This window comes from Lissotriton helveticus, chromosome 2_1 (assembly GCF_964261635.1).
Source record: "Lissotriton helveticus chromosome 2_1, aLisHel1.1, whole genome shotgun sequence".
NCBI classification, from domain to species: Eukaryota; Metazoa; Chordata; class Amphibia; order Caudata; family Salamandridae; genus Lissotriton; species Lissotriton helveticus.
Window position 1 is genome coordinate 2,013,504,720 of NC_136059.1, and position 14,827 is coordinate 2,013,519,546.

Below are 14,827 nucleotides of genomic sequence, written 5' to 3' on the forward strand. Positions count from 1 at the left end.
AGCATGCGATGGTGCCTCTGATGGTTGTTTAGTCATCAGTGTAGAGCTTCAATTTGAGGCGTTCCATGGGGGTGGTGGTATTGTAGCACTGTATGGTCTCTTTGTGGAAGATGGTTGTTCCTCCTTCCGGCTTATAGGTGCGGACTTGCTGAATAATTCCATATCCATCATATTTCTGTGGCGATGTCGGTTTGATGCAGGGCAGAACCAAGTCTCAGTGAGGAAGGCGATGTCGGGGGTGAGTGGGCGATGAGGTTCCATAACTCAGTGGAATGCTTGCACATAGAGTATGTCCTGAGTAGGCAGTGCCACTGTGGGTCGCTTCTGGTGTGGTGAGAGGTCAGTGTGGTGCTCTGTGGTGTTACAGTGGCTGTCCTGGTGCAGAAGGTGCATCTGGCGCAGGAGAACAGTCATACCATAGAGTGCCATTTGGCATTGCAGCAGTGTTCGCTGGGTCGAGTGGTGTTCAGGATGCAGAGGACGGTGACATTGTACCTGTAGGTGGGCTGGTGCTGGACACAGTCCAGGTCAGACGGGTTCCAACAGGCTTGCCTGAGGCATGCGGCCGCTCTGCAACCATCATAAAGTAGATTTTGTAATGAGGGAGGGGTATTGGGTGGCAACGGGCGGGGCTAAGTGGGAGGCGGCAGCGATCGGGAGAGGAATTTGGCAGGAGGCGGCAAAACAGTTGGGAGCATGACAATAGAGCCTAACCAGCACAGTAGTTAAAAGAGAATTTAAGATGCACGAGGATGAGTTTTAGCAGAGTGGGAGAGAGGCACAAGAATGAGAGAGATGTACAAAAATTAAGCAGGAACGAAGGCAGGCAGCATGAGGGACAGCTAGGTCAGGGACACAAATGACCTCTTGCTGAATTCATAATATCAAATTTTCAGAAATCCTTAGCTTTCCCATGGGCTTCTCCCTGGTTTCCACCACACAGTGGAAGTAGGATGAAATCACAAAAATTCGGAAGGGCTACCTCTTTGAAGAATCCCAAGACCGTGGTAAGAGAAATAGTTTCTTGATTCAGCTCTGCATGTTCCGAGAAGCCGGGAAATTGTGCCTTTTGCACAGCAAACCTCTCATGCCATTTTAGGAAGAAAAACACCAGACATATTTCTGCAGAGCACTTTTTTTCTGTTTTCCCCAAAATGTAGCTATATTTGCTATTTTCTCAGTCCCTTCCATGGGAGTCTCACTTGTTTAAAAAATGTATTTTCTTAAAGCTCTGGCCCACTAGAAATATAACATATGACATAGAATTGACCAGGTAGAAAAATAATTGTGATTCACTAAAAAGGTGCTTAATTTTTTTTATTATAAAGTGGTTACTAGAAATAAAAAAAATCACAATTCCATTAGTATACAAAACATTTCACTGTATCATAAATGCGAATGGTTTCCAAAGCTGTTAAAAACTTCCTGAGTATTAAGTGTATGCATGCATGTATAATTGGAAATATATTCAATCATCAGGAAAACAATGCCACATCTTAAGAAAATGCTTCTAGCCAGGAAAAAGGTTCTGAATTCACCGAACAGGCTAAAAGGTTGATGTGAAAAGTTACATATCATCTGCACGTTTTAGACAGGTCATCTGCACTTTTTTAACAAATTCCACCCCAACAGAGTACTTCAAATCCCCTTCTCTGAAGGCTTAGTATTCTCTCATATAGCTATCAGCAGCACCCTTTAAGCAGAGTTACTTAAATGCATAATTTCAACACATAAAGGTACCCCATAAGCTACATCATAGTTGCCAACAAAAATAAGGAAATCAGAACATTTAATACAGATCCTAAAACAACTCTTCTGGATAGCAATAAGAGCACACATATATCTTACGTTTGACTGCATAACTCATAGGTCTAGACACTTGGGGTTACAATTCTGTCTGAAAGGCAAACTCAGGACAAGAAGGAAGACAATAAAATGAAAAGTGTGACATACACAGGCTTTTTTTTATGTCTAACCCTAGACTACTGAGCACAAAAGAGCAACCCAATAGACCCTTATGGGCTTGGGTAACTATAGTTAGGTAAGTAAGGATGTCAACAAGGGATTTACTGAAAAACAATCTTTCCGGTAGATTTATTACTCATTTAGGATGCCTAGAAATGACATCTCAAATCAATTAAAGATTATTTAACCTATATATAGTAATTAAAAAAAGAAGAAATGCAGATGTATGTATTTTTAGATTTATAATGGACAAGAAAGATATTTAAACAAATATTTACAGGGATTCAAAACATAAATGTAATTGTACATTGACAATGTTTGTTACAATGTATTTAAAGTCTTATATAACATATGTCGATGTACTCTATGCTCACTTTCTGACATAAAACTCAAAATAGTTATGTTATTTTTTTTTAAAACAAGACTCTTAGTAGTTGTTAACAATTTCCTAAGACAAGTTGGGATATGCTTCACTGTTTTAGTCTCGGTTGTTGCCAATTAGGGAGACATCAGAACTGTATCTTTTAAGGAAAATGAAGAACCCCTCTGTAGTATTTCCAAAAGGAATATGATAAACATAGAAAAAGCTCATCAAGCATTAACCATTAAAATATACACCTGCAGTGAAACGAGTAACGATTGTTCAAAAGAAGGTGAGGATAGAAAACCGTCACTCTATTTAAAGTTCATAAAAATTGAGTAATCAATCAATCAATCAATCAAATAAGCTTTATTCGATTTTAGTCATATAAAATCACAAAAGCAGACATAATAGTTAAAAATTCTTTTAAACACTCTAAAAATACATAAAATTATTCAATGTTTCCAGAGTTATCTATCAATTTCTTGTGATTGATAACAATTGTGCCCAGCATGTTATCAGAGCAACATTTAGAATGAAAGCCGGAGAAAAAGCGTAAGGTGCTTAGCATCTTGATTTTCAGAGCTACTGCCAAGCCAATGAATAAGAAAATGAATTTAGAAGACCTTCACCAGATTACTCCGGCCCAGATCTATTGCTTATTGTGTAAATACATAAAAATTGCATTCATGTTTACTATGAGGCCAGCAGGATTGTGTTTGGCTGATACAGATGAGGCACAATGTTCAAAAGTCGTGTAGTTTAGAATCCTGAGTGGTTTCTCTGTAAGAATAAAACTAAAGATTACACTAATATATTCAAGGAGGGATCCTGGAGTATCAAATCCCATTGGGCCAACAACTAATGGGGTACTCACAAAACAACTGTAGTCCTGGGACACACTTAGTGATGTTCAGTGGTATTTAGACGCAATGGGCAATTATTGCTGGAAATTCAGTGTATAGACAAAAATCCTAAAAATAATAAATTATTATTAGGAAATACATTTTGATTTCTATGGGTGGTGTTTACTTGCTTCGATGGTATCACATTTAGGTATATGGTCTTATGTAAACGACGCATATTTGATAGATGGTGTTTCACACGGCAGCCTAGTTTGCAGATGCTCATAAGTATGTGCTTCACTGTAGCTATTGTTTATGGAATAGAGATAACAATCCAAAATGAGTTATTGGCTTTATATGAACACATAGTTTGGAGTTGTCACAGCTGAACATCCTTTCCAGATAGCAAAGGAATGGTTAATTGTGAGTACAGAAAGTGAAACCGCATTTACTGTGGTTTATTTAACTGTCGTAACTCGATCTAATAAAAGTGCTCTGTTTTTGGGAAACAAATGATACCTACACATTAAATTAACAGCAAACTCAGAGCCCATTATTTAAAATATTAGGGTCTGGTTAAAAACAAGATAATTAAAGGCTGAAACCTGTTGTAGTTTTTTAATATGAGTTGTTTGGCTTAAAAAACATCAACACAACACACTAAAATGTTATTTTAAAATACAGTTTTAAATACTAATGTGCTGCTATTAACCAGCTGTATGTTTGCACTTAAAAGGCACAGGATCATTAAGGGTTGTAACCTTTTGAACTATATAAACATGACGCTAGCTAAAAAATTCAGGTTTTTTGCATGGAAGGAAGATAATTGGCAAAGGCAAAACCTTTGTAGTTTATGTAGATAACATGCTAGGCTATAAAACCACTCTATCTCTCTCTCACCCAATGAAACCCACGATGCGGAGACACAATCTGCTCTGCTAGCTTAGAACAGTAACCATGGCAGCCATTGCATTTATTTAATAATATGAAAAACACAAGTGACGTAATACAGGCTTTCAACCTACACGTTATGGCCTGCATCAGATGAAGTGGCAACTGAGCGCTATTCGCGTGCACAGTAACAACATGACGTATAATATACTGATTACACAGACACCTGAAGAACATTCGTTAAAGGCGTAGATTAGTTACTGCCTAAACATGGGGTCTGTTTGCTGAAGGACATGGGAGCTCCAGCGCCTCGCCCGGCTTCAAAGGCCACACAGCCCTGTGCACTCCAGCGGTACTTCTACCTTTACCCTTTTGTCGTAAACTGAGGACCGGCTGGGGAGAAGAGGCTCCTCTGGGACCAGTGGCAGCCCCGAATGCAGCTCACGAAAGCAGATGGTTCTGCGGCAAGCACTTTATAGATAATTTCACACATATTCTGCAAAAGTAGATGCCTTCCCCCACAAGTCAATCAATATACATTTTATTCGGCTTTAGAAATAAAAAATATAAAAGTGCATCAAATCATTAAATATACACACACATTAGTTAAAAAGCTGACCTGAAAATGTTCTTTAATAGATACCCAAAAACGAGAAATCCGAGCTCTTGTGCACTTCCTCCACTCGGTCAGTTTTCTCTCCACACCTTGTTTTAAGTTGTTGACGGCATGCGAGGAGCGGAAAAAAATAGTGCTGCATGCGCAGGAGTGTCTGTTTAGCGGCTGCTGGACGACACATGCGTAATATAGCGGCTGGAAAGGTCAGGCAAAATAAAGTGCGCGACCCAGCCAGCCAATCCTAATGGAAAACAAGCATTTCTAAATGCAATAGGACTCTTATTACGCGAGCCCTATTGCATTATAAACAAAAGTGCCTACCTCCAAGAAGGCATGATCAGGAGTGGGGGGAGGGGGGTGGACAGAAAAGTTACAGACTGTGGGAGGGAATGGAGGGCAGAGGAAGAAAAGAGTTTGTAAAGTAATAGGGGCGATAGCCATGGAAGGATTAAAATGACGACATGGGCATGAGGAGGAGGGACAAACAAGCCAGAAACAAATCAAAATGCAGCATTTCTGATTAAAGCCAATGAAAATCATGGACGAAAAGTGGGTGGAGCTTTCCCCTAAATATACTGTATACTGCATCTTTCCCTGCAATGCTATGCGAAACCTAATGAATCACATTGTTTTTTGAAAACCGTAATGGTGTATTACGTGACAAATACAGTCATTTGCTAGCGCTTTAGTCTACCTAAAGCAAATCATTGGCAAAAGGATACTTGGAATATAGTTCTAGTGGCTTAACCCTGGATCTCATAGGGAAACGCTATGTTTTATGAGATGCACATTCTAGTGAGGTATGGAATTAAAGAGAACACAATGTCTGTTATTTCAAATATCTGCCTCTCATTGGCACTAGAACACATTGATTATAAAAGCGGGCGATAAATGGCGGGCGTGTGACGCACTGTGAATCCAGCACTTTATGTCAGCTTAAAGAGAATCAATGGCGTAAAAATATTAAGATGAATCTTTTACTTACTTGGCGGACAATCACCAAAATAAGGTTGTGCAAATCTAAAGAACAGCAGATGCAACACTGCATAAATTTATCTTCCGTGAGTGGCAGATCAAGCGATTTTAGACATTCGGATCATAACTTACGTGTCCCAGAGTCAAAGCAGTAACACCGTCTAATTTCACTTAGTGTTGTCAAGTGTTTGACACTGTAGGGGAGCACAGGAACCAAATGGGTTTATATGGTTATCACACTCAAGTGCTAAATTCAGTCAGCCATATTTGAAGTATATGTTTAGTGACACCTATGTCTAGAGACACGCAGGGGAGTAGGCGGATTCATCAGCAAGATTAATTTGATGACTGAGGACCATATTTAAATTGCATAGCAGCCCCCAAAGACAGCCATACTGTGTCCACGGGCCCTTAATAGAAAGTGCTGCCAGGTGTATGTAATTAGAAGATATGTTAGTAATCAGACACCAAGGTGTACAGTGTTTGTGTTCAAAGATGGCAAAACAAGTCTAACTTCTTCATACAAACTGTGTCATAACAAAGACATAAATAACATTGTGAGCATGGTGAACAACTTAGGAAAATTGATATGTTAAGTCTATCAGTAATACCGTAGGACCAACAAATATTGTATAGAGATATGCTTAATGTTATACATACTCGCCGTTGATGTAACATCTTAAATTGCAAACAAACATTCCTATATTATATGTCCATATCTCAAGCACATCACTTTATTTAATTAGTCTAAAGATGATATTCCTAGTAGATTTAAAGACAATGTCTCTATTTCTATACATTGCATACAGTGTGAGAAAGGTAGCTCAAAGCATGCTTTCACAGTGTGGCTAATGTTTGCCATTACACAGGTACATTGAGGCCTTTAATGACATTGTCAATTTTCAAGATCCAGCGTATTTCTTTGATCATTAGAATACGGTCAACATTGGGGGACCTTGTTGTGAGTTTGACAATATCTATAACCCATCAGGTAATATCTTTCTCAGATTAATATTCAAAATCCTACTTAAAAATTCCCAATCGAATACACCAGCACAAGCATGAATTTTCTAGATACAACCATCAAGACTGAGGCGAATAAGCTACATACCACTCTATTTACAAAACCAACTGCTAGAAATACACTCTTAAGATATAATAGTTACCTCCCACAAGCCCTCAAACACAATCTTCCATTTGAGCAATTCCTTTGTTTAAGACAGAATTGTTACAAAAAATAAGACTTTCACAGAAGCGTATAAACTTAAAGAAAGACTATGATCTCGAGGTTATCCATCCAAGGTCCTCAGGAGTTCGCTGAAATGGGCATCGTATAACAACAGAGAAGACATATTAGAGATCAGAGAACGGCCCGAAAAATCACAACTGGTATGTGTTTCTAACTTCTGCACTCTCTCCAACAAAATAAAGAAACTAATTTATAAACACTGGAATTTACTAGCTGGAGACCCAACGCTCCGCGAGAAACTGTTATTAGCCTTCAAAAGATGCCTTTATCGGAGAGACAGATTGGTTCAAGCATACTTTGAGCCCACATCATTCACCATATGTTTCAACTCACTTCTGTCCTAGGTCATTGTAGATGTTATAGTTTTAAAGCCTGTAGCACTACAAAGACACTGCAAAACTTTACAATAAATGGCCAGCAGTTTTCTGTGAAACAGTTCTCCACCTGTAATACAAGCAAAGTAATTTACTATATTGAATGCCCGTGTGGGCTTTCTTACATAGGAATGACAAGTCAGCCAGTAAAACAACATATGACACAACATCAATCTAGAATTTGATGCAGAGCTGAACATGCCCAGATTGTTGAACCCATTGTAAAATCCCAAAACTCTGAGAAAGATTACCTGGTGGGTCATAGGTATAACTACCCCACATTAGGGTCCCACAGGGCTTTAAGTGGGGAAAGAAAACTGGGGATGCTCTAAAAGGGGTGTGGCCTATCCAAGTAGGGGTGTGGTCTAAATCAAGATAACTAGCATTGTGTGCTTAAGAAAATCATGATGTCGCATCCAGCAAAGGATAATAAAAGAGGGAAAAAGGTATTTTTATTACGTATAAGCCATAAAAATACCAAACACTTTAAAAAAAACATGTAAAAATGATTTACCTTACTTAGAAATCTATTGCAGGAATTTCCAAAACCCTTGAAGATATTCACCGAGTCTATTTTGCTGGGGTTTCTCACAACAATTTTCTTCAGCAGACCTTCTACCTTTTGCCAGCCAACTCTTTACATACAGCTTTGCGTCAAATATTTCAAATGGAGGACCATTGAATTTTACCCATAAGCATGAAGAAATGTTCTCTACAAGAAGAGAGGCCCTTGTTGGACATTACGCTGAAACCACTCTCGCAATCCGCATTACTTGCTGGCAGGGTTTCCATGCAAACTACCAACTTTTTTTAATGTTTCAGGGGTTTTCTTTCCACCAAAATCTTTGAAAAGTCTAAAAGCTTGAATAGTATCTCTTGCTGGCAGCTGAAACTCTGAACACAGCTTCTGGATATCTGTTTCACCATATAGAATGCATTCATCACCACACTGAAGCTGGCTATAAGTTCTTTCTTAGAATCAGGGGCGCAACTTTTATTGATATTTACAGACAGACTTTGGTAAAACTGATTTTGATTAAGGGCAACAGAGTTACTTCTACCAAGGAAAAGAGGAATATTCTTGAATTTGCCCTTGTCAACTGCTCTCTGAGCCGCAGAAGCAAACTCCCCTGGTGAATCCTTCATTGCTCTAAATATAAGACCTTGACTAACCAAAAGTCTGTGGGCATTAACAATTGTAATGTCCCTCCTCTGTAAGGATATTGATAAGTCTTTGAGCTCTTGAACTGCATCACGCAATACCCCCAAATCTCTGATAAAAGAATAGGATGTAAACTTCTTCTAGAGACCTTCATACTTACTCTGGTCTCTTATGGGTCTGGATGGGTCTTTAGAAGCATTCTCAAAATGTTTACACAAGGCAGGGAAACAGTTCCAACCACATTTCACAGACCTGGAACTGGATGCTGACTCATCTAGTTTCAAGAATTTTCCCTATCTTCTGAAGCTGTACACATAGATCGCTGCCAGCCAGATTTAGCTCTCTCTGGTTTTTTGGTGACATTCTGTAAGTGGCATACAGTGAGTACATTAAAATCTTGAAGTGATCGAGTCCTGCAACCTCATCAACTGTATCTGCCACAGTAAGTTCTAGCCTGTGAGCCAAATAGTGCCATGTCATTACAAGATTTGAAAATTCTGATTTCAGCAATGCTACTACTCCTCCTTTTTTACCAAACATTACTGCTGCTCCATTTGAACACACCGCACTCAAGATATCATGTAGCAGACTTTTTGTGAGACCAACTTCTTTGTAGTAGCTTAGGAGAGCTGTCTTTATGCCTAGAGCATTTGTTTCTGACAGCTTCAGAAGGCCAAAATAGATGGTCACAGGGGTAATTTCATTTCCAAAAATGCCACAGAGGTAGATGATTATGGTAGAAGCATTGCTAATAGAAGTGCTCTCATGAATTAATAGCGTGATCTTTGGTTTCTGTTGTCTAATATAACAGATCAATCTGTGTTGCATTTCCAGTGCAATGTGTTTTTTTTTTATTTCAGTTGCAGTCACATTGCTGTGCAAAACATGGCCCATTGTACTGCCATTCTTTGTCTGAGGGGAATTAGATCAGGGTGGTCCATGAAAGGGCAATTATTTTTGCCAAGTAGTAGGCAGTGTCAAATACCCTGCATGTGCTCTCCATATGTTTTGCATTACATTTGTGTACTGTCACCACCAATGTATTTTTCTGCTGAGCTGTAAGAATGTCTTCAGCTGCCAAGTGACCAGCGGTCGCCTTACACTCCATAATCTTCTTTCTGAGCTGTTTCTGCCTGAAAGCTTTTGGCCAACCTTGCCATCTGCCCACACTTTACTTATGAGCATGCCCTGGGTGTTTTTGTGCACTGAAAGACCTGCTGATTTAGCCTGTTTGCAGGAAGAACATCCAATATTGCCTGACTTAAGATACAACCATTTATATTCCTCTTTAAAGTAATACCACTGTTTAGTGTTCCAGCAGTCAGGGAGTTTGACTGTTTCTTTCTCGGGCACACATTGAAGTCTTTGTACAGGTGGACTGTCCTTGGCAGACTCTTGCTGAGTTTTACTAGCCTCATCAGTAGTTGGTTTGCGATGGACAAGACTCCCCTGTAACACGCTGGGGCTTCAGTGACGGTAGGAAGTCACTCATTGAACACTGCATAGACTTGGGCTTCAGAGCAGAAGCAGATACGCCACTAGTAGTCATGTTAAAATCTAGAACTTCTTTCTTGAAGGCTGGACTGGTATATCTTAAAAAGAAAATCTTCCTCTGCTGATTTCCTCTGCTGATTTTGGTTTCCGGGTGATTAGGCCTTGCGTCATGCAACGAGAATATTTAGCCTCTTATCTGCAACAAAAAAATGAAGAGTTTACTCTAGTGATCAACAATTATTATTATTATTTTTTTAATTTTATAAGGCGCACAACGCCCAAAAAGGTTTTCCGGCGCCGCTAGACAGGAAAGAGTGAACAACCCAGATTTGGCTGAAGATTATTGGTTTAACTACCAGGTTTTTAAATGTTTACGGAAACTGCTGAAAATCATTTCATCCCTAAGAAATTGGGGGAGCGAGTTCCACAAATAAGGACCCAGGTAGGCAAAAGACCGACCTCCCATATGAGACAGTCTAACCATAGGGCCTAAAAACTTGGCCTGGGTAGAGGAAAGGAGTGAACGTGCAGGTGAATAGGGATGGACGATGGCCCTTAGATATTGAGGGGCATTGCCAGACTTCACTTTAAACATATAGCTCAGGGTTTTGAACTTTAAACGATTCTCAACCCTGAGCCAGTGAAGCTCGCGAAGAGAGCTTGAGACAGAGGTTATTCTTGGGATCTTACAAAGCAACCTGCCCGCTGCATTCTGCACCACTTGCAGTCTGCGTAACACGTCCTTATTGGCTCCAAGGTATAGGATGTGGCCATAGTCCAGCCTAGATGTAATAAGAGCTTGGACTACAGTTCTTTGAGTAGAGCTAGGAAACATCCAGATACTCTTTCTAAGCCATTTCAGGACAGTGAAGCAGGTAGATACCACCTTTACTGCTTGCTGCTTCATTGATAGTTGGTCATCAATGATAATCCCCAAATTGCCAACTTGAGCAGTGGGTTGGGGGCAGATTCCCATTTCAGGTGGCCAGTGCTGGGGGCCCCAGAGGTCCTTGTTCTTTCCCAAGATTAACACCTCGGTTTTGTCACCATTAAGTTTTAGTGAATTGGCTTCCATCCATCCAGCAATTTTCCTTAAACCTATCTGAAAATCAGATGTCTTAGAGGTCCTATCCGCCGACTAAGAAAAATTTATTTGAGGGTCGTCGGCATAGGAAAAGATCAACAACTCTGCTTCTTCTGCTATAGTTGCCAGAGGCTTAACATAAATAAAAAACCTGGAATGTGCGGTTAGTCAAGAAGTCGGTGAGCAAATTGAGAGCTGAACTAGCAACGCCCAATGAGTGCAGGGCTTTCAGTAACACCAAATGAGACACTGTGTCAAAGGCGGCGCTTAAGTCTAGTAATATAAGCGCCCCCGTATCCCCAGCATCCAAAAGGCTGCGTAGCTTCTTAGTGAACCCTAGGAGCGCAGTTTCTGTCGAACAGCCTTCCCGAAAGCCTGACTGTGGGAACTTTTGAGCGGCAATACATTTGGTTAACTGAGTGTTAATATGATTTTCCAAAATTTTTGATTATACTGAAAGCAGGGAAATTGGACAAAAGTTGGCCAATTGTGCCGGATCAGCATTTACTTTTTTTAAAAGCGGGAGAACCATAGCATGCTTCCACTCCACTGAAATAGTGGATTCACAAATGGAAGCATTAAGTAGCTCCATAATAACCTTCAAGACAGATGAATCCAGCTTCTGCATAACCTTAACAGGAAGTTAGTCTCCTGGCGAACCCAATTTAAGGCTACCCAAAATTTGCTTAAAAGATATAGCACCTGGAGGTGCCCAATTTTCAAGTGAGGAACCAGATTCCAGACATATCCTTCAGCTGTTCAGCAGTATTCGATGTAGTAAGAATTTAGATAGTTGACTGTGGAATATTGGTCTGTTTAACATTCAGAGCCATGTAGATTTTTTCCACTTTACCGAGGGAAAACTTCGGCCAAATCCTCACATTGTATTTCAATAAGTATAGGAGGGCTGGGTAAATTGTCAGTACCAGACAGATTTTTTACAACCTTAAACAAGTACTTAGGACTATTCTGTGCATTGTATATGATAGTGTTCAAATGTTCCACTTTTGCAATGTTACAGGAAAAGTTATAGGCTCTTATTGCTGTTTTATAAGTGGGTTTAGATTTGCTTGAATAACCCTTCAATGTTTAATTGAAGTGCCATTTGGCAGGCAGATGTTACTCTTCATTTTGTGCAGCTCCTGAAAGGATCTCTCATTGTGCAGTGGAGTTGTAAGGTTTTCCTGATCTGGAGGCCCCGAAATATGTCTTGACCGGGTCTCCAAAAGTTCTTAAGATAGCACTGGTATATCTAACCAGATGTATCACACAATGGCACTCAAAACACTTGAACATGTTTAGTTTAGCAACTGCGATCTAAATAAGTATCTCCTAACCTGTGGGTCGCAACCGATTTTGACTAGTTCAGCCTACACACATCTTAAGAGGTCAATATTCCAATGTTAGGAAGACCTATTGCAGCATGCATCACATCCTAAAAACTTTTAATGAATCAATAATGTTACATTTTCGTGATTTGATGGTGGTAGTGACAAATAAGGATTGGTAAATAAGACCGATCAAAACCCTTCTTTTGTACTTTTCTGCAGACTCTTTTGCTTTATCCATAGCATACATTAACAGGGCACAGAGGAGCCTGGAGCACTGTAGATTATGGGCACCGCATTCACACCAGTGGCCAGCTGTGTTTAGGTCAAACCTTCTAGACCGTGCATACTAAGTCTCTTGCAAAGTAAACTGTGGCTCACCATGAACATAGAGAGGCTTGGAGCTGCCCATTGCTTTCCATTCACTGGCTTCCCTTGTCACTCTCATTTGTGCTAACATCCTGCTTGCAATGAAGAAGCTGTTTATCTTATAGCTATTCGTTTCACTGTTATCTTACATTATGTCATTGGGGATTGCTTAGTACACGTCTCCACTAGAGTATTATCCCAGGCGGAGGTAGAAAGCCCAAGACAACAATATGGAACGAGCCCCTCTACCTTAAAAAACAGCCACAAACACTCTGACCACCCAGCCAGGCTACACAACTGAATGTACTCCTCGAGTAGCCCACATAGCTACTTCCAAAAACACACACAATATTGCGTTCTTCCTCTTCCACAGAAACACACACTTCCACTTTGTGCAGTTTTTCTGCTGTTGTACATACAAAGCTGTATGTATTCTACCCCAGTCTACTTACTCCATCCTAATTTGCATACACCTGGGCTTGTTCGCTGCCTCACACAAGGATACCAGTACACACTGCCTGCACACTTCTCCCACACCCATACTCCCTGCTATGGTCCGATGAATTGTATTTTGATTTATATAAAATGTACTACCCCTGACTAGGCATTGCATTGCTTTTTTGGTGAGTAGCACGCTACTACGAAACCCATAAATGATTAGTGGCGAATTAGTATAGTGAAATATGAAAGTCATTTGAGAGGTGGATGTGTTAGTAATTTGGATTGAGAAGGACAGTGGAGGGAGAGAAGAGGGAAAAGGTTTGCATTTATATAGTGCTTGCTACCTCTGAGGTGTTGAATTGCTTTTCCGGTGAGTAGCACGCTACTCCAGAACCCAAACAATACTAAACCCACAGAACAAACCCACAAAACAAGAATGGACTACTGCATCATTGCAATTAATAAAGAATATCCTGAGGCACTGCCATCCTACTGCATCACTGCATCACTGCATGGAATAAAGCATATTCTGAGGCACTGCCATCCTACTGCATCACTGCAAGTAATATAGAATATCTTGAGGCACTGCCATCCTATTGCATCACTCAATGGAATAAAGAAATTTTATTTTACACTTCCACCCTTCTGCTTCGCACAACTGCATAAAATAATGACTATCCCAGGGCACGTCCATTCCTTCTGCTTCGCTTCACAGAATAAATAATATCCAGAGGCACTGCCATCCTACTGCGTCACTGCATGGAAAAAAGAATACCCGTAGGCACTGCTCTCTCCCTACCTCACTGCACAATATGAAGAACACTCCTAGGCATTGCCATCCTTCTACATTTCACTGCAAAGTATAATGCACAGTATAATGAATATCCGGAGGCACTGCCATCCATCTACCACACTGCATCAATGCATGGTGCAAGTCATATTCTACCTAACTACATCACTACCAAGATAACCCTCAGTACTGCCATTCTTCTGCTTCACTGCAACACTACATAGAACACAGAATGCTCCTAGGAATTGCTACCCTTCTACCGCACTACTTAGAATAAGACAATCCGGGCATTGCCGTCCTTTTAGCTCAGAGCACAGAACAACTAACTCTGGGCATTGCCAACTCTGCCTCATTGCTTCGCTGAGTAGATTATAGATCACTGGGCACTGCCACCTTTCTGCCTCACTGTACAGAATAACGCCTATCTGAGCTTTTACAGCAGAATACAAGGCTGCCAAACAAACGTGTCTGAGCATTTGAAGTCCTTGTCAGCTAAAGCAACTGGTCTTTACCACTAGAGGTTTCAGAGAACTGAAAAAAATCGGAGGGCTTGAGTTAGAGTCTGGCAGATGGGTTGTCCCCTACAAATGCGACTGACACTCTGTCCACTTTGTTACAAATGTATTATGTCCTACATTACACGAAATGCCATGGAATAACCAGTCTATCAAACTCTGAGCCAGGTCCCAGGTCAAAATGTTTAACTAGGAGCCAGGCAACCGCAAGAAAATCATTTTAATGGCAAAAGTACTTCAGCAGTCATGAAGCCAAGCTTGTCTCGCTTGAAGCACTGGATATCTAAAGAGAAGACTTCAGAGGGAGCACGGACTTAGCATATCCAACTCTGTGGACTCTTTCCAGTTTCAGCACCCTGCCTTGCTCT

General features: G+C 40.4%; 1 long non-coding RNA gene across 1 annotated transcript; it reads right to left on the minus strand.

Moving 5' to 3' along the window:
• Positions 1-1,302: 1,302 nt before the first annotated feature.
• LOC144819009 (uncharacterized) lies at positions 1,303-14,593 on the minus strand. The gene is made up of 2 exons (XR_013607194.1): positions 7,791-14,593; positions 1,303-7,346 (listed from the first exon to the last, which is right to left on the minus strand). It is a non-coding gene; the product is annotated as an uncharacterized LOC144819009 (long non-coding RNA).
• Between the last annotated feature and the right edge of the window lie 234 nt (positions 14,594-14,827).